This window comes from Manacus candei, unplaced genomic scaffold, assembly GCF_025592945.1.
Source record: "Manacus candei isolate 608988 ecotype Guabito, Panama unplaced genomic scaffold, ASM2559294v1 h1tg000023l, whole genome shotgun sequence".
In the NCBI taxonomy this organism is placed as follows: Eukaryota; Metazoa; Chordata; class Aves; order Passeriformes; family Pipridae; genus Manacus; species Manacus candei.
Genome location: NW_026138071.1, coordinates 19017012 through 19035609, shown reverse-complemented (window position 1 = coordinate 19035609; position 18598 = coordinate 19017012). Strand labels below are relative to the sequence as shown.

Sequence of the window (18598 nt, the reverse complement as noted above, 5' to 3'; positions counted from 1 at the left end):
ATCCCTTGATCAGCTGTCAGATGGGAAAGTGCAATTTTTCTGGAAAGTAAACAGCATGTTTGCCAGTTGGAAATCATTTTCTGTTTGTTGGGACTGCTAGTCGTGGTGTGATGGAGCCATGTCACAGCATCTGACAACTCAGGAGTGGGGAATAGAAAACAGCCTGAGAAACGGGGGTTAGACTCTGCCTCTGATAACAGGAGCTTGAGATTTTTGACACTTCGTTATTGGTATTGTGTGGAAAAAACCCACCACTTACGGGTTGCTTATGAAACTTTTAAAGCAGCAGCTCAGTGTCAGTGTGGATGTATGGGACCTGCTAAAAGAAGCTCCTGCATTTTAATAGAAACTTTCCTTGGAGAAAAGCAAAAGGGACACACAAAGGAACTGAGTAGGTGTGGAGATGCGTGGGGGTGAAGGTGGCCAGATCTCATTCCTGGCTTGCGAAAAGAAACAAAACAGTCTTCTTATTAGAAAACTTTGTATGGTTCTGATGTCACATAGGCTTGGGTAACCCACTGGGAGTTTCAGGTGAGAAAAGGAAGGCAAATGTGGTCACAGGGTCGTGCAAGAGAGCTCAGCCCCACCCTGGGGCAGCCAGGGCCTGGCTGAAATCAGAGCTGTTAAACTCTCCTTCGGAAGTACCCCGGAACCCTACTAAGTTAACTTTAAATGCTAACCACGTTTTTTTATTTTCCTGTTAGGCAAATACCTTCTCGAAGTCAATTCCCATAGAGAAAAAGAAGATACAGGTGTAATACACATAATTTTAATTAAAATTAGGGTTTGAATGTGCATATGCAGAGGCACACACAACATTTTTCCTAGGCAGACATAGACAACGTCATATATGCAGAATCAACAAATCAACCTGATTTCAACACTGGCAAAGTTAATTACTCAGAGCACTGCTCGAATCACGCAGTAGATATTTGCAGCAATTACGTTACATGGAGCCCTTGGTAGTCTCCCAACAAACGCTTTCCTTTGCTGGCTGCACTGCAGCCTTCTGTCTCTTCCTAAAGATTCCCATTAAAAGCTTCCTGCCTGTTACGCTTCATGAAGTCCTGGCTCATTAAAACTGAAGTTTTAATGCCCAGTCTGTAGCTCCCCAGCACCCCAGAAGCCCTAGAGCTGGTGTGTTGGGGTCAGCTCCCGGCCCGGGCTCCGCGGCAGCCGGTGGGGCTGGGGGAGGCTGCCCGGCTGCAATCAGGGCTGGGCCGCACCAGCAGCGAAAATGATCCCAAGAGAAAAGATCAGATCAGAATCTGGCCCGTTGTTAGCAGTCATTAAAAAACATTGCACTTTTAATAGGAGCTTATTCAATTAGCAGACTAACAGGCTCCATCAGATAAGGTGGGGATTTCCCTGGGAATCTGAGTCACATATGCTGAAGCTGCTCTGCACCCTGTGGTTAACCCTCCCCGTGCAGAGCCAGAACGAAGAGGCCAAATCTCAGGAAAGGGCTTATTTTTGGATTTTTAAGGGAGAAGAAAGAGCCCTCCACTGCCTCGAAGCCCCCGGATGTGCTACTGCTGAGTGTGAGTCACACAGGCTGGAAGGACCCAGGAGGCTCATGGCACCAAACTGTAGCTGCTGCAGACAGGAGACTCGCCTGATCTCCGATAAACACGCTGACATTTGGCAGCCTGACAGCTTCACAGTCCCATAAGAGGCTTCCTAATTAGAGCCTGGGTGAGAAATAATCCACAACTTGAAGTTTGTCTCTAGCTTCCTTGCTGTACTTTTTTTCCCCTCCCTTTTTGAGCCTTTTTCCCCTTTTCGGTGTTTTCTCTCACACGTTCTCAGCACATCCCCTCCCCGCAGGCGGAAGCTGTTTGAAACACCGAGCAGGATAAAAGGTCATTTTTGCCTCTCCTCTCAGCTCAGAACAGCCCCCAGCAAAAGCACCCCTCTTGCATTCCACCATTGCCCTTGAAGGAGACGGGGAGATAAGACAGGGGAAAGGACAGTACACGGTGAAGTTTATAATGAGGCGAGGTATAACCGGTCTGGAAGAAAACCAAACCAGTCCCATTCACTCCTAGTCAAACAAGTAGGGCAAAACTGGTGCTCCCAGCAGCAGGAGAATGGGGACTCTGGGTCTGGATCCGGCCCTGAATTTTATTTTCCTCTACAGCAAGCGCCCCAAACAGCAAGTCAGGACATCTGAGTCTTTCAGCCGGAGCCAGGGTCTGAATTTAGCATTGCCTTCAAAATATACAGTACCATGATGCTGCTATATCACAGCAAGACATTCAACCAGCTGGTCATAAAATGGAATATATTTTTTAGAGATATGTACTGTTACCGAGTCTGATTTTTTAAAGCTAAATCATATTCCTCCCATTTACCCCATTACAGGCATGTGCTCTGAATAGTTCCAGAAAAGTTTTTTAAATGCTCTAACCCATGAAATTAAAATTATATCAAATTATATCAAATCTGCTAAGACAAGTGTGACTTTTTTACTGCATTTATTTCTTAGAGGATTATTTGGTGACAGTGGGATTGACTGTTCTCTATTTAATATCCCAAAATCTTTTCCAGGGTAATGAGACAGGTAGCAAAACTTCTGAAAGACCATAGTCATTGTATACTCTGCAAGCTTGGATACAGAATACAGAGAGACACCAGAATTAACTTTCTGTCAGAGGATTACTCCCCCTGACTGCCCTCCTCAGTGAATACCATATTCCCTGAATAGCCACCAGAAACAGGCAGAAATTTGAGATTCTTCATTCCTGGCCATACGTTACATCGGACAGCTCTGTATGTTACCATGATTCATCAGGATCCCAGATGATGACGTGGGAAAAGTACCTACAGATATTTGACCATTAGCTCTCTCCAAAGCAAAGAGATTTCATTCAAAATATGCAGTTGAAGATATTTCCAGGACAACATATTTAATGCTGAGATACACTGGAAGATCTCTGGAGTTCAAAATGAGTCTTACACAGAGGACTGTGGGTCTTCGGTGAGTATTTCTTTTGGAAGTTTCCCTTTGGGGGCTTGATTATGATTGCTGATGCCCGAGTGTTTCATGTGCTGCAGGTGTGTCTATGTCTGGTGCAGCTGGGAGAAAGAACTGAGAACCTACATCTCTGTACTGGAGAGAATGACCCTGCACCAGGACTGAAAAGGACCATAACATCATCCTCATCTGTAATGTCTGTACTGCTGAGATACTGAGGCTGAGGAAATTGTTTATCAAACTCATATTTCCAACAAACATATGTCTGTGAAGTAAAGCAGAGTTACTCCCTGAGGATCTATTATTAAAAAAATTCCCTGAATAGATTGTAGCTGTGTGTTTTCTACCATCCCTCCCTATAAAGTGGAGTATGGATTAGTATGCACTATTTATAGAGCCCAGCCTCTGGAGCACCCCTGAAGCTGAGCTACATTCATAGCCAAACATCATCCCCAGGGTCCACATAGCACCATGACAAAATTCTGCCTTTCAGCATAGTAGAAGCCATGGAAAACATAAGCTGTTGTACTGGACCTAAAATGTATGGCTCCATCCCTGCCCTGGTATTTTTTGCATGGCAAATGAATATAGACATGAAGAAGGAGGAGAGCATAGACATGGGGAAAGCTCTCTGAGAGGACTGACTGGGAAGGAGATTAGGCAGAGCTGCCTCTGGGTGACTCATTCCTTGGGTGCCTGTGTTCTCTGTGGCTGCAAAGTGGGCACTAAAATCAGAAGAGCATAATTCACACAGACATGTATGTTTGATATGAACCATTTTAAAATTCAGGAGAATCAGATGCCAAGAACAGGTGAATAGCACGGGAGAAAAGAAAAACCGTAATTCTTTCCAATTAAACTCATTTTTTTCAGGGTTTAGAATTTCAGTCATTTAAATCCATTTTAGATTAAGTCTTAGAAGTTAGCAGCCTGGAGAAATTAATATTTTTATTATTTTATTTTAAGGGATTAACTCAAGTTGATAGATTTAGAGCAGTTTTTAAGTTTGTTGGTTTCAGATGTTTAAAAAGAAATTTAAAATAAACAAACAAAATCCAGTCAAAAATTTGGCAAGGGCTGAATCCTTTGGGCAAGATTTTCCCAGGAGAAACACAGATCTCTGATAAGCAACAGAGGAGATGCCATATTTCACAGCTGCAATGCAGATCTGAAGCCTCTCCAGAGACTCCCACATGCTAAACAGGGATTTCTTTAGTTTAAATGCCAGATCCACTTTGGTCCTGGTGAAACTCCAGAGGGGCATTATCTAGGAAAAAGGGGTATGTTTAATCCACTTTATCATTAATGCAAAGAGTAGTCTCAATATTTGTGAAAATCAAAACTATGTGTTATGAAAGGTCCTTCATATCTCGAGTGGAGTAAACTCCACTTGCCAGCCTCCCCCAGGGAGCTGGGCCATGGTTTACCTGTTTGTAATGTCTCTATTTATGATGGATGTCTGTAATGAAGCAAGCATGAGCTGCACTGATGGCCTAACTGGGCACTTCCCTGAAGGATGTGCTGGAAAATTTACTATGGTGACTAAGGCTGGAAGTGCCACAGGTGCCAGAGTGAAAATAACAGCTCTTAGCAACACAGTCTCACTGTGGCTTCAGCCTTCTCGTCAGTAATGGTTGTTGCGTTTGCTTTGCAGAACCTCCTCTGCTAATGAAATATCAGGCCATTTGACATTTTGACTGGATTAAAACAAAGAAGCTGAAAAAATTTTATGCCTCTGAACAGGGCTCTTGGGTTTACCACCATGTGACAGTACTGCCAAGGCCAACTATCCCCATGTTGATGCCTGGGAACAATTCCTGTGAGCTGAACACGATGCTGTTGCACAGGTCACCACGCTGATGCTGGTGAGCTGTGGGCTAAGCTGCAGGGACCTGCACCCTGCAGTTGGTGAGAAGCTCCAAGATAAACCACACCAGGCTTTGATGGGTGAATGCTGAAGGCTTCTCACTTGATTAGATGTCAGAAGCCATTCAGTTGGACACAGACCTGAGAGATTTAACAAAGCTGAAAGACGACTGTCTGCAAGAGACCTGGGAGCAGGGATGCTGACCACCCATTGCAGATCCTGGGCAATAAGAGCTGAGAGACAAGCTTGGAGATAGCTGTGAGCCCCAAGCTTGGGACCATGTTTGAAGCTCCTGCAAGCAGAATGATGAGGCTGCCTTGGGGGCTGAGTGAGGAGGCAACCTGCGAATCTCTTTGAAGGTGGCAGAGAGAAAACCCAGGAAAGCAGCTGCCCAGTGGGCAGAGAAGGAACCTTTATCATCTGGGCACGATGAATGAAGGCAAACACGTGGCTAGCTGTCACCAGCTTTCAGGGAGCTGCACCACAGCCCCTGCCAGTGCAGATTCTGCTCAGCTTAGTATAAGTGAGGAAAAAATGGCCAGGCCTGGAGGGAAGCAGTGAGGACTGGACACTTCAGGCAGACAGCGCCTGAGGCAACTGTGGAGGAGATGTTCCTGAAGGGGCTGCCCTGGGGCCCTGGCCCGGGAGGAAGCAGCCCCTGAATTTGACCCGGTCTTGTTCTGTCACTTCACAGCAGGTACCGCTATGCCGAGGGGGGAAAACATAACCTCATCTTACAGGTTTCTACCCCACCTCTCCTGTGGCTCCAGATAAAGTTTTGAAGGGAAGTGGAGCAGAGAAACTCATCCCCAGTCACAGCTGTCTCTGGGCAATTATGATTTTTGCAAGGGGTGCAAGTGCTTCTGCGAGCTGCACGTCCTTCAGAAGGAATAGCCATTTCATCCCCTTCAGTTGTACCTGGAGTCTCTGCTTCCTTCAGGCACATCCTCCAGGTGACACTGAGAGGAAAGGCAAGCCTTGGGCAGCTGTTTGGATTCCCCAGTATGATCACCACATTTACCAGCCCTCCAAAGTGCTTTCAGGGGTCCGAAGATATCTTCCACTGCTCGCATGATTACAGCTCTAATGAGATTTGGAGCAAGCTGTTTCTTCTAAACAATGGTGCTATCTCATTCTAACCCATTTAGATTATAATCTGCTCTTCTAGATATTAATATTTTCACATTAATGTAGATCCTTTTATCCCTGTAGTTTAGCACTGGGTTCTGATTTATTAAATAGCTGGCTCCCTCTGGACTAGGGGAGCAGGATGCTGCGTTGTGATGAGCTTAATAACTCACTGCTCCCTATTAGTAAATCACAGACTGGAGCTTCAAATTTGCAGAGAGAATTGGGTTGACTTTCCCTCAGTCCTTGAAGCATCTCAGTCCTGTTGTGCAAAACTACCTGCTAACGATCCTTCTCCAATGAGCCCAGTGCTCTAATATGGGTTCAGCCCACTCGACTGAACGTTAACAGCAATTCAGGGAGCAAGGACAAGAGCAGAGTTAAGAGATTTCACTGGCTTTTCCCGTCAAGTGGTGCTGGAGCACTTTTCTGGAGGCACTAGCAATATAACATCCAGCAGAATCAGTGTATTTATTATTTTAGAAGAGCTCATGTTTTTTTAATATCTCCGGGTTTGAAGGAAAGGTTGAAAGTAAGGGCAGCCTATTTGCATTGTGAATAAAGTTATCTGCCTCCTCCACCCCTATCCCCTCCGCCCCCCGCCTGGAATATGCAGAAATAAATGCCTTCTAATGATCCCTGGGGGGCTGAAGCTTTGATATGGATCTTGCAGAGGGTATAGTGGTCGGGAGAAGTTCTGCCAGACTGAAACCCAGCATGGCGTGGGGGAGTAGGCAGCCTTCCTCGGAGTGCAAGAGAGGGGAAATTGGATTATCTTGCTAGCAGTTGGTGTTTTTCTGTCTGCAAGAACTTACAGATGAGAGGCCCCAGCTGGGAAGCTAAATTCAGCCCTCTGCAGACAGCTATGTGTTTTATACTCATCTAAATAAAAGAGATGATTCCGTCCAAGTCCTGGAAACTTTCTTCTCTTGCTCTGACTGGGTGCAGGGCAGGTGGGTAGAGAAGCAAAATTGCAGGATTTGAATTTCAGTGTGGCGGTTGCTGAAAATGTTGAGTATGTGTGGCCATGTGTTTGTAAACACAGATTACTCTTTTAATGTGACATCTGGCTTTCAAGGAGCTCCCACAGTAGGCAGAATCACAGGAGTACACACTTCAGTTCCCTCAGACAAATCTATTGTAGGATACTGTTTTGTAGTTCACAGCACACTGAATAAGCTCAAAAAACAACAAATGCAGCTGAAGACTCTTAATAGAGAAAACTTGTTTAAACGGGCTGCTTTCTGGGAACAAATTGTTGAATAAAAAGAACACCCCGGCAATGGGAAAGTTTTCTGCGTTGCCAAGAGGTTCCATAAAAAGACCATTTTATAGCATTAACCCATTCCCCATAGAAGCCAGAGCATACCACAGAGGATCACATGCTGCCTGGGAAGCAGCAGCACAGAGAGATGAAATACAGCAGCCAGAAAGGGCTCACAGCATCCAGGGTTCCTGTGCTTGCTCCCCGGGCAGCAGCTGGCGCAGAATGGTGCTGTGGGGATTCCAACGATGCCAGACCAAGCAGGTCTTTCTCAGGGGTGCAGACACAACACCTTCCAAACTGAAGGCAACACCAGGAATGTTGAGCAAGCTCCCAGGCACACAGTAGGTGCCAAGGAAGGAGCAAAGAGAAATGCCAGATTTTTTCCTCTCCCAGAGAAGGACAGAGAAGAAATGATTCTACAAGAGAGTTAGAAGAGACAGGAAGGAACCAAGACAAAAAGTACTGCTGTAGCTTTTCCAGTATCAGAATGCTACACACAAGGTTCCAGCATCCTTATGCATCAACTGCAGAGTCCCAGGAGCAGCAGGGATGATTTGGACTAATTACTTGACAATTTCTGCAGGTTTTTTGAGAGAGGCATTTGTCCCCCTTGCTCCTTCTGTGCAGACTGCAGGTCAGCTCTGATGCCAAGGAGAGCACTCTGCACAGGCTCTGTGGTTGCATTTTTGACAACAGGGCTGCTTACGTCAGTTTAAGGAATCCCTTGCTTCCTTGCCCATGCTCTGTACCACCAGATATGCCAGCATGATGTCTGTGTAGCACATGGTGAATGAGACCAGAGAACTGATCCAGATAAAAAACAACTCCAGGAAAAAAAGGTTTATTTTTCAGCTGGGTTGGTTCCTGCTCTGGGTCACTGCACAGCAGGGAGACTCGGGGATGAGAGCAAGTGTCTGTAAGCTGTCAGTCACTGAAGGTCCCCTCCATCACCCACCCTTTCTACCCCTCTGTGTAGTGGATTAGACTTCATTTTCTGTAGGACCTTTACTTTCATCCCAAGTTTAGATTTCTATGCAGAGATGTAATTCAACCTACAAGAGTTTGAGTGCCTTCTTATTTCACATAACAGCCTCGGAGTGTCAGGCTACATCTCACTGTGTGGCTTGCTGCAAGCACTCTCAGGGTCCCAAAAACTTATAAAATTTTTTGGGGGATTTTTACTATATGACCTTCAAAGGTCCTTTCCAATCCAATCTATTCTATGGTTATACCACCTGCAAATAGACTTGTCCATCTGTGTGCCACCATCCAGCACAGACTGTGTAAATCCAGTCACAGAAACCACAGAGGTCTGTTATTAGCACGCTGCACACTCCATACTTTGCTCTTTCCTTTTCAGGTGGTTTTCTGGTCACAGAGATGCAGCAGCTCTGCTCCCAGCTCTGGGATTAGTGACTTTTGGGCAGTCAGCATGAGGGTCTGCCCTATTCTCTACAGCAGGCAGAAAAACACCCGGCAAGCCTCGTGAGGCACCACCCTCTTGCCAGGCTGCACAAGGTTTGTCTGCCTTGTATTCCAAGTGGGATAGTTTTAGCACCAACTGCTTCAGTACCAAAAGGTGTCATGGAATTTTAATGACCACAGATGGCCACAGCTTCTGTTCTATGTCTAATCTGAGCCCCCCTGCCCCCAAAGTACCACCACAGCAGCACTGCACTCCCCTTGGGACAGGATGGGGAGAGGGTGGACTCAGGTGAGTGAGTGCTGCAAGTTCTACACCTCTGCTGCCTGTTCCTCAGCCTGGATGTTCCTTACCTGATACAGAACACATTGACTGTATGCAAATATGATGGAGTGGGGCAACAGAAAACTGTAGGTGAATGTCAAATAAAATACTTTTGATCCACCTCTTCAACAACACTCCAAATCCATGTCCTCAGGGTCTTTGAGACACTTATTAGCTGGAACACCTTGTTTTTGTGCTGGATGATTAGATTCCCACATTTTTCCATAGGCGAAGGAAGCATGCCCAGATACAGTTCAGAGCAACTGAGCAAATTCATTGTAAGTAGTGGCCAGATATTGGCAAGAAGAGACTTAAGAAAAGCTCATGCTATTTTCTCATTTAAGTATATAGGAAAATGGATCCTCCTATCCAGCTGTGAGCTTTTGCAGAATACACCCTGGAGTACAGCTGATGGATGTGCCTCCCACAGCCCATAGGGTTTGATGCTGTTCCAAGCATGCTTCATGGGGAGTATTCCATTCAAAATAATTATCAACTTGAATAGAGTAAGTACCAATCTATGCAAACCCACTTTGTCTGCTGCCTGGGAAGAGATTACAAAGCACATTTGGCTATTGTGTGCAGGCTTGTAAATTTTAAAGTGCTGGGTGAGATCTCTGAGTCTGGAGAGCATCAGAGGATCTTGAGAGCACTAAGGAAATGTGGAACCCAAATCTTTCTACTTCCTCCTCCCAAAGGAGACCCAGACTGTATTCAGTAAAAGTCACCACAGCTTCAGTAACTCCTTATAAATCTTACACTAGCTTCAGATTTAGGGAACCCACACAGGAAAAACCTGCTCCCAAACTCTCATCTCCCATCTTGGTTACATTAATTTCTCTTTGTGGTCCTTCCCTGACACTCATAATGCCCCACCTTCACTCAAGACAGATCAGAGTAGTGCAGATCTGACACAGCATTGCCACCACATTTCTCCCTCTCAGTCTCTTCACTGTGGCACCCTTTCCATCACACCACACAGCAGGGCTTTCAGGCTCCTCACTAACCCTGCTCTTTTTTGTTCTCCCAAGAAACCTTCTGTTCCGCTGCCAACGGGATGGAGCTATCCACTTTGCTCCTCTGGTGCTAGTTGCTTGTTTTCCTCAATGGCCTTGCATTTCCAGCAATTGTCTCCTTGTTCCCATCTGCAGTGCCTCCCCTCAGCACAGGCCTGCCTCTGAAGGTCTGCAGGATACCACCTCATTTACACTCCTCCTGGATACCAGTATCCTTTACAGTGACCATAATAATCTGCCTAAATTAGTCCCAGGCTTCTATTCTTCACTTTTCCTTAGGTATTCCTTAAGAGAATCAGGACACTGGTTTTTGAAGTGCATCTCAGTTTTAAAGACCCTGAAGGCAGATGAGACAACCTATGTGTAATTTAAGTCCACAACAGACTCTCTGAAGACACAGTAGGTTAGAAAATTCCCCACTGTGCTCTGAACATGCAGCCAGCTGAGGTGCAAGTACAGATTCCCCACATGTGACTTGAGGTCTGCAGTCTGGGCCACAGTTTTGAGACTTGGGCTGCAGTTTGGTTATAAAATAAATCTGGCTGTGGTTCCCAGTATTAGACCGAAAATGCCACAGACATATGACGTGAAACATGTATCTAGCACTCCACCAAGCTAAACATATTTGGAAAATTTAGACAAGTCAGTTTTTCATGGCAAGGTGTTGTAGTAGACCGGGTCCTACACCACCCTACTGTCCCGCCAAATCAGGTATATACTGTCTACCACAAGTAGCCCGAAGCTGACATAACAGCATAAAGTTGCATACACTCTGTGTTATGTGATCAGACTAGTTTGACAGAAATGCAGTTGTGTGTACAAGACTGATCCAGGTTAAACAGGGGCTGCTGGGTGATCCGTCAGTGCCCAGATCCACAGTGCAGGTAAAACTAGAGCCTCAGATATTGTGGGGTTCTTTCTTGCAGAACAAGGAAAAAATTTTGTTTGCAGCTGCATAGCTAATCCTGCTGCAAAAACTGATGCAAAAAGGGTTGGTGTGGGCTCTAGGCAACTTTGAGGCTCCGATAAGGACACCGAAGATGGCAGCTGTTAGCGCTGCCAAACCTCTTTCTGAGAGGAAAACTCTTTGCAGGGAAAAAGACTGGCTGCATCACATATTGTGAGTGAAACTGTGCTGCCTGTATCAGAAACACATTGGTAACCAGCCACAAACACAGGCAAGGGTGAGAGTAAATAAGCCCTGCACCAGGAAACGAGCACAGGCAGCAAGAGGCGATGCATTTTAAGTATGGAAGGTGAGGGGGATGTGGTACCTGGAGCAAGGGGCAGGGGGTGGGATGGGGCAGCTGGAGGAAATGGGGCAGCCAGGGGGAATGGGCACTCAGCTAGGGCGAGATACCTGGGAATATGGGGCTTCAGGGCAGGATGGAGCACTCGGGAGGAATGGGGGTTCCCAGAGGGGATGGGGTGACCCTTCTCCATCCTCTGCAGCCAGGCAGAGGGCTGCAGAGCTGCAGAGACAGCATTTGTGTCTGCAGAGAAAGGAAGGGGTTAACTGGATTCGGGTAGTCCCCTCTCTGCTGAACTCATTGATTCATTTTCTCTGTTCCTATTTCTTTCTCTCACTTTCTTCTTCTCTCTCTTGCAGACTGATTAAAAACTCTTTGAGTTTGAAGGTTTTTGTGTCAAAACAGCTCAGATGCCAGCTGGGTGCCAAGCAGTGAATATTCATGGTATTTAAATGTGACAGTGCGGTGGGGGCTAAAGGACGGGCTAGTTAGCTCTTTTTAGATGGAGATTAGCTGCCTCTTTGCTCCTAATCACCACTGTTGTTGAAATATTACAGCTTCTGTTACAACTATTAATGTCCTAAATGAAGAACAGGCTCCTCTGAATAACATCAAACACGAAATGGTCACTTCCAATTTTAGCCTGTTTCTCTCCTCCTTGCTAATGTGTGTTTTCGTTTCTAACTGGGGACCTGCCTTGGTACCATACGGTTCAGCTTCAAACCCTGCAGGAGAGGAGCGAGCCTGGCTCGGGGGAGCTGTGGAAAATAGAAGGAGTATTCCACTCTCAAGTGAGATCAGCATCAAGAGAGGTCAATAGCTGGACAGAGGTTGTTATTTACCTCATGATGGCTGCTTGGAGTCAGGAGTGGGTAGCCATATGCAAGTCAATCCTACACGGACAAGCATTCAGAATCGCTACTCCAGGTGAAGCCCCTGTTCCCTGCACAGGATGGAGACAAGTAAGTTATTTTCCTGCACCGAGTAAGCATCCAGACAAGCGTGAGCTGAGGCCCACCACTGGAGTGATGGGATGGAGGGCACAGTGCTCCATTGCTCTCTGGGCTGGTGTTTGCCAGGTCAAACTGAAAATCGCAGCCCTCGGTTCCACCTGGAGCATTATAAATGGTGAGGTAAGCTGACAGGCTCCTGTTTGAGCTTCGCTCAGATGAACTCCCACTAAAGTAAGAAGCTGGATAAAATATGTGACAGGGTGGTGTGAGTTGGTCCTTTCATGGCAAGATCTGGAGGGAAGCCTGATGGAAAATACTTTGCAGCAAAAACTGCCCAGATGTCCAGTGCGTGTTTGGGCATTTGGAACCTCTCTGCATTCATCCCCAAGAACTGCCTGCCGTTATCCGGGAGCACGCCTGGCAGTGTGACGAAGAGGAGGGAAAACCCATGTGTGGTCCTTAAGCTCTGGCAAGAAATAGCAGAGCAGAACACCAGGCTATTGATTTCATGTTTGCTTTAAAAACAACCTAAGTGCATTCCTGGAGCAAGGCTGGTCTGGAAGCCTAAATAAAATAATATTCTTCAGCCTTGAAAACTGACACTAGACTTCAATGAATGCTTTAAAGTCCTGTCCCCCAGACTAAGACCTGTACATTTCCTAAGCTCTTGTCTACACACAAAAATGGTGCTACTTTAACTAAACCAGTGTACCTAAGGCAACATATCTCTCCCCTCTTCCATCCCTTTCTCTTCCCTGTGTGAAAACTGCTAAAAACCACCCTTATTTGACAAAACCTTCCTTATTGGAAGTAGATATGCTTTTACCAATATGAGACTTATTAGTGTCAGCACATCTGAGTAGGATTAGTAATAGCATTATTATTTTGGTAGCAAAAAGTCACATCCATAAACAGCATACTTAGACTGTCTTGGAAGGGATGCACAGAGCAAACCTATGGAAAAGGGCAAGCAGAATGAGTCTAATGCATCTTCCTGCTGACAGGACTCATGTGCTGCACTCTATAGAGTGCAAATGATCCCATCTGAGATAGTCAGGGACTTCGCTGACTCTCACAAGGCTGTACAATATCTGGGTAAAATGTGTGCACATTATTTACAAAGTACAAGTAACACCACAGAATTTGGACCTTCTACAGCAAAAGCAGAGCAAGAGAAACTGCATGTTGGCTAAGTTCACTAGAAAACAGGCAAAGAAAACCCCCTAACAACCAAACAGAAACCACAATGCATTCACAGATAAAAATAATAGATTTGCACTGGTCTGTCAGAAATGCTAATTTCCATGGATGGCGTCAGAAATATGTGGGTGTGGCCCTTTGAAATTCTTGCCTCTCAAGGCAAATTGCATTGGCTAACACTGGGCTCCTAAGGAAGAAGAAAAAAAAATAGGATATACATATATTCCCTTCTGGTAGAACATCAGGACTATAGATTTTGGCAGATTGCACTGGATGTTCAAGATGCTTCTGAGCAATGCGGTTTTTCAGGAACTGCAGTTGTACAGGAAAACCAATATGATTTCTCATTGGTACCTTCATAAAGGCAGCCTGGTAATAAGAATATTATAAGATTATAGGAAGAATAATCATCATCATCAAACTTCGAACTTCTGTCTTGATACTATCAGGATTTTCCTGCATCAATCCTATTTTCCACTCAGGCTAAACAACTTCATAAGTTTATTCTAAATGCTGTATTTAAAACTTCAGTTCTAATATCCTCAGTAATAGTATCAAAGCCTTCAGGTGTCTTACCCACTGAAGTTAGGATGACCTGAATTACATTAGATTTTTCCTTCAACAGTGGTTGTTTCATTCATTCTAAGTAAATCAGATGGCACTTAGTACATATTTCTGGAGGAAGAAAAAACTAAAGACAGATGGATGTGGCTCCCAGCAGGCAGCAGTTTGAAAACATGGCACCAAATACATCAATAGTCGCAGTCTGTTCTTTGACATATCCGAGTGCCTCTTGTCTTCCTCAGATAATTTTCTTCAGAAGTGTTCAGTCCTGATAAATTCTGAGCTCCAGAGTTGTATGAAATGGGAATAATCACAATGCAGGCATAACTGAGGCATAGCAGTTCAGTCAGAAATGCAAGAATCCCCCCAATGCACTAATGCTGGTGAAAATCAGCATGCAGGCAGTGTTAGTCAGCAAAAATGAAAGTACTGGCAACCTGGCAAAGTTCTTCTGGAACAGCTCCTCCTTGCTGTGGGGTTGGAAGCTCCATGCTAAGGAGTTGGGCAGCATCACAGAGGTGTGGGTATCCAAAGTTCCCTGTTCCCAAGAGGAGCAAGCATGCCAACAGCTCATTAGCTAAACTACAGCAGGACAGGAAAATAGAGGAGCAGTTCTCCAGGCCAAAAGCAGACTTGTCAAACATGCATCACGTTCCAGCATTCCCACTTATTAGACAGGGACCAGAAACAAAATGATAACCTACACTGTCAAATTCCTAATACCTTTCCTTTCTGACACCAGTGATCACAGAGAAAAAAATGATCCAACTCAGATCAACTGTCCTGACTCCCAGCAGCCCCACAGGAAGAAAGGAGACAGAGCAGTAGGCATTACTTCTCTTGGTTGCAAGTGTCTGAAGGCATCCTCTTTCCTTCATAACTGTGTTCTTTTAATCAAAGGTTGCTTATGCTGTTAAGGAATAGATTTCTCAGCTACTGACTGTGAGCAGAATGAACTGAACAGGCATGTCCACCTCTTCCTTTCACTCTAGTGATGTAATCTCCTCTCTCCCCACTTTCTAGTTCACCCAAGCCTCACAGATGCCTTCTTCTGCTTGATTACAAGTTATGTCTTCCCTCTCTCCCCTCCATCTGTCCTTGCTCTTCAAGACTTCAACTGCTGACCCCATGCCAGCCCCGTTCAGTGCCTTCCCCTTCCTGCTCCCTAGCTCCCTTTGTGTCCTTTCAGCAATTCTGTCTTTATCATGCTGATCTCCCCTCCTCAGCACAGTGCCAAAAAGCCTTCCCCAGCTCCTCCAGGGGCACCACTCTTTAAAGCAATCCCTTCTCATCACCAGTATCTTTCCTTTATCACACACCTCAGTTCACCTGCCTGGATTGATAGGTGCAGACAAGTTTGCAGACCAACATCCAAATTTGATTTATGAAATGATTGATAATGAGGATTTTTGTGCATGGATGTACATTACAACAGACCTTCACAATTATGAAATTGTGTCAGGTCCCCACTGTCTCCTGGTGGCCCAGGTAACAAAGGCTAACAAAGGCTTACAAAGCCTTTCATGTCCAGTTTGGTGAGGAGGTGTTAGGAGTAGATGTCATTTCTTTCTACTCTGAAGTTTGCTTCAGACGGGGAATTTGCCCTGCACTCCGAGTCCACAGGCTGTTGGCTGAACCAAAACCCAGTTTATCTGGGAGAACTCACACAGAGGTCCCTGAACTCATGAGGAGCACAGTGCTCCTGCCCTGGCCAAGCTGCAATGGGCTCTGAGGAGTGCGTCAAGATTAATCTCATTAAGTCCTATTTGATTTAGATCTTGCTGTCTCTGAAACTGTCTCCTTTCTTTTTCAACTTCCAGAAGTAAAAAACGGTGTGACTTTGCTAACAACTGCTGAACTACTTTAACATCTGACTGATGCAAGCTAAAGCAAGGACTGAGGGCAGCTGATACAGGAAAGATTCCAGTGAGAAAAACTGGAGGTAACCAATCTGCCCCTAAAAATGAGAGCAGACTAAGAACAAGTGGTAAAAATACTCAAAAAAAAGCTCAAAGTGTCCAATTGCCTGTATCCCTGCTAATCCTGGCTTTATACCTTCTCCTTGTGCATCTCCAATGTCCCTGCTTCCAAGAATGTTGTTCCAAAGTGACCTACTTTTCATGTACTCATTTTTTGAAGTATTTACATGAGAAACCAGAGGATTGAGGCTACACAAATGAATATTTCTGATCATTCACCTCCACCATGTTTTAATTTTCTTGCCTTAATCACCTTGTGCATATCTCCTGTTGGTTGTCTGGCACACACCCTGGCACATCACAGAGGGGGGAATGCTCCTTCACTTAGAGCTTACCTGAGAGACCTGAAAGGACTTTTTTATGTCAGAGGACATGAGATCTGCACTTCTGTCGAGTCCATTCGCCCATAAAAACAAGGTTATGTTATGTCTCATACCCAAAAGCCCACCTGGGTGGCCCATGGCAGAAGGCACAGCAATGACAGAGGTGACAGACCTCCCTTGACAGCTGCTTGTTTGCTGACTCTGATAGTGTCTGTCTGCTCTCCCCTGTGCACACACCCTGAAGCACGAATCTTCCTACCAAGCCAATGTCCAGCTCCATCTTCATTTTCCAATCTGCATTTTCCTATTACTCGTTCTTTCTTTCTGTCAATCAGGTCATTGTCTGGTTACTTTCTAAACTTATTATTTCCATTGTTTAACTGAGATTATATCCTGTTATGGATTTGTTCATTAAAATTCCCTGCATTTGCAGGAGGGCCAATCAGCTTCTCAAGGCATTGCCTCACTGATGATCTGGCAAGCAGCATCAAGCACAAGGAGGAAACTGAATAGAGTTGCTGGATTCTTTTCACAAAATCAAGGGCTGGCTTTTCTCCAGAGAAAAGCAATGTCTCCACATGTCCCCTCTGCCACTTGGACCCACCATTGGGCTCTGCAAAGAGAAGCTCTGAGTGAAGCAGCCCTGCTAGCAGAGGGCTAGTAATGGCACAGTCCCTTAAAGCAGTCCCAGCTTCAGGATCTAAACCATGGACAGTATTAATTACCCAGCAAGCAGCTTGTTAGAAACTGTATTGGCACACAGATAAGGGGAACTGTAATCGAATCAGCCAATTAACCAGCCGATGGTGCTGAACTAAATGTGACCCCATCGTTAATTGTGGTTGTTTCTCAGCAGTTTTCTCATCACATCGGGTGCTCAGGAGAGGGGAGAGAAAGAAGGCTTATCCAGGTGCTTAATTTATTTCTGCTCACAAACAGGAATCATGGGATATAAACTTCATGACAATTACATGGCAGAACTTTAAATCTTATTACACCTACTCTTCCTGAAAGAGAGGGGAGATGAAAGTCCTGGAAAAGCAGAAAAGAAGGACTCTTCAAACTTTGCAGCAGAGTAAACAGCTGTCCAATGTAATGAAGCCCTCTTGAAGTAGTTTACCTGAAGGTAAATATTCTGTGTGAGTAGTGTGTGAGAGGAATTCCTCTCGCTCTATCTGCTGCATGGCCTGTGGCCCATCTGCACTGTGCGGAACAGAGCCGGTACTCTCAAAGACAGCTGACATAAAAAGCTCAGGATGGCCTCGAGCTACAGCTGTGGATCTGGCTCCAGACTTCCCCTCAGTTCAGAGGTGTTTGAATCTCAGCCCCTTGTGGAGCTTTTGAGCCAGATGGAAGATCCAGGAATGAGTTTCCTTAAAGTTCAAGAGGGTTCAAGAGGTTTTGCTTTAAATCCGTCTCTGGGGATGACCTCAAGCAGTCAGTGATGCAGAACAAAGGTCTACCTTCTTGTGGCTGTTTCCCTAAAGGAAATGGTTGGACAATTCTTTGTTAGGAATTAATCTCATATGCTCCTGAACAGCTAACCCTTCCCTGGAGTAGGCCTGTAATGAAAGAGCGTCAGTCACAAGAACAAGTACATTAATTGCTAAGTGTGCCTTTGCTTCCTGGAGGACGTGGAGTCTGCACCGATCTAGACCCATAACACAGCCTCTGCCATATCTGCCTTGGACTTAAAGTCCATCTTCTGCATTCTGTCTGGCAGTAGCCAATGTGGAGGCTTAGAGCAAAACACGAGAGAGGAGCAGGATGGAGATCCTCTCAATTTCTTGCAACCTAGAGCAAAGAAACTCCTTGAGCTGGAGGTTGTGTCTGCAGCTGAGTTTAGTATTCCTGTTTAAACTACTTTCATAACTTTTCCAAAACCTTTGAACTCACTTATAATCATGTCACTGACTTGTGTCCTGTGATAACGAGTTCCAGGTTTGGCCATGCACTGATGAAAAAGCAGTTCTTTTTGTTTTCCTTTAAAACCTTTTTCCGATCATTTTGCTTCTTGTCCCCAGCTCCCATGCTGTGATAAATAACCAATGATCGTTCCTCACTCACATCTCTGTGCACACCATGACCTGACCTATCTCTAGCACAGCCCCCTCAGCTGTCACTTTTTCTAGCTCAAGAGCCTGGTCACTGTCCCTTCATAAGGGAGACATTTTATACCTGTTGCCTCAAAGTTTGTCCCTCCTGACCTACAGCCCTTCAAAATTTTACCCTGTGGCTGCTCCCAGCTCTGTCCCTGCCTCCCACTCCCAGCCAGAGCCCCCTGTCATCCCCCAGGACTCATGCCAGCACGGCCACACTTTTTCTCA

The 18598-nt window shown here is 45.4% G+C and overlaps 1 protein-coding gene across 3 annotated transcripts in view; it reads right to left on the bottom strand.

Annotated features, from left to right (window-relative positions):
- ALS2 (alsin Rho guanine nucleotide exchange factor ALS2) overlaps nt 1–18598 on the bottom strand; it is a 223082-nt gene that overhangs the window by 83883 nt on the left and 120601 nt on the right. For all 3 annotated transcript variants that reach the window (XR_007904470.1, XM_051787047.1, XM_051787051.1), the window contains one exon: nt 12095–12195. The gene's annotated coding sequence lies outside the window, so the exon portion shown is untranslated. The remainder of the gene's footprint in view (nt 1–12094; nt 12196–18598) is intronic.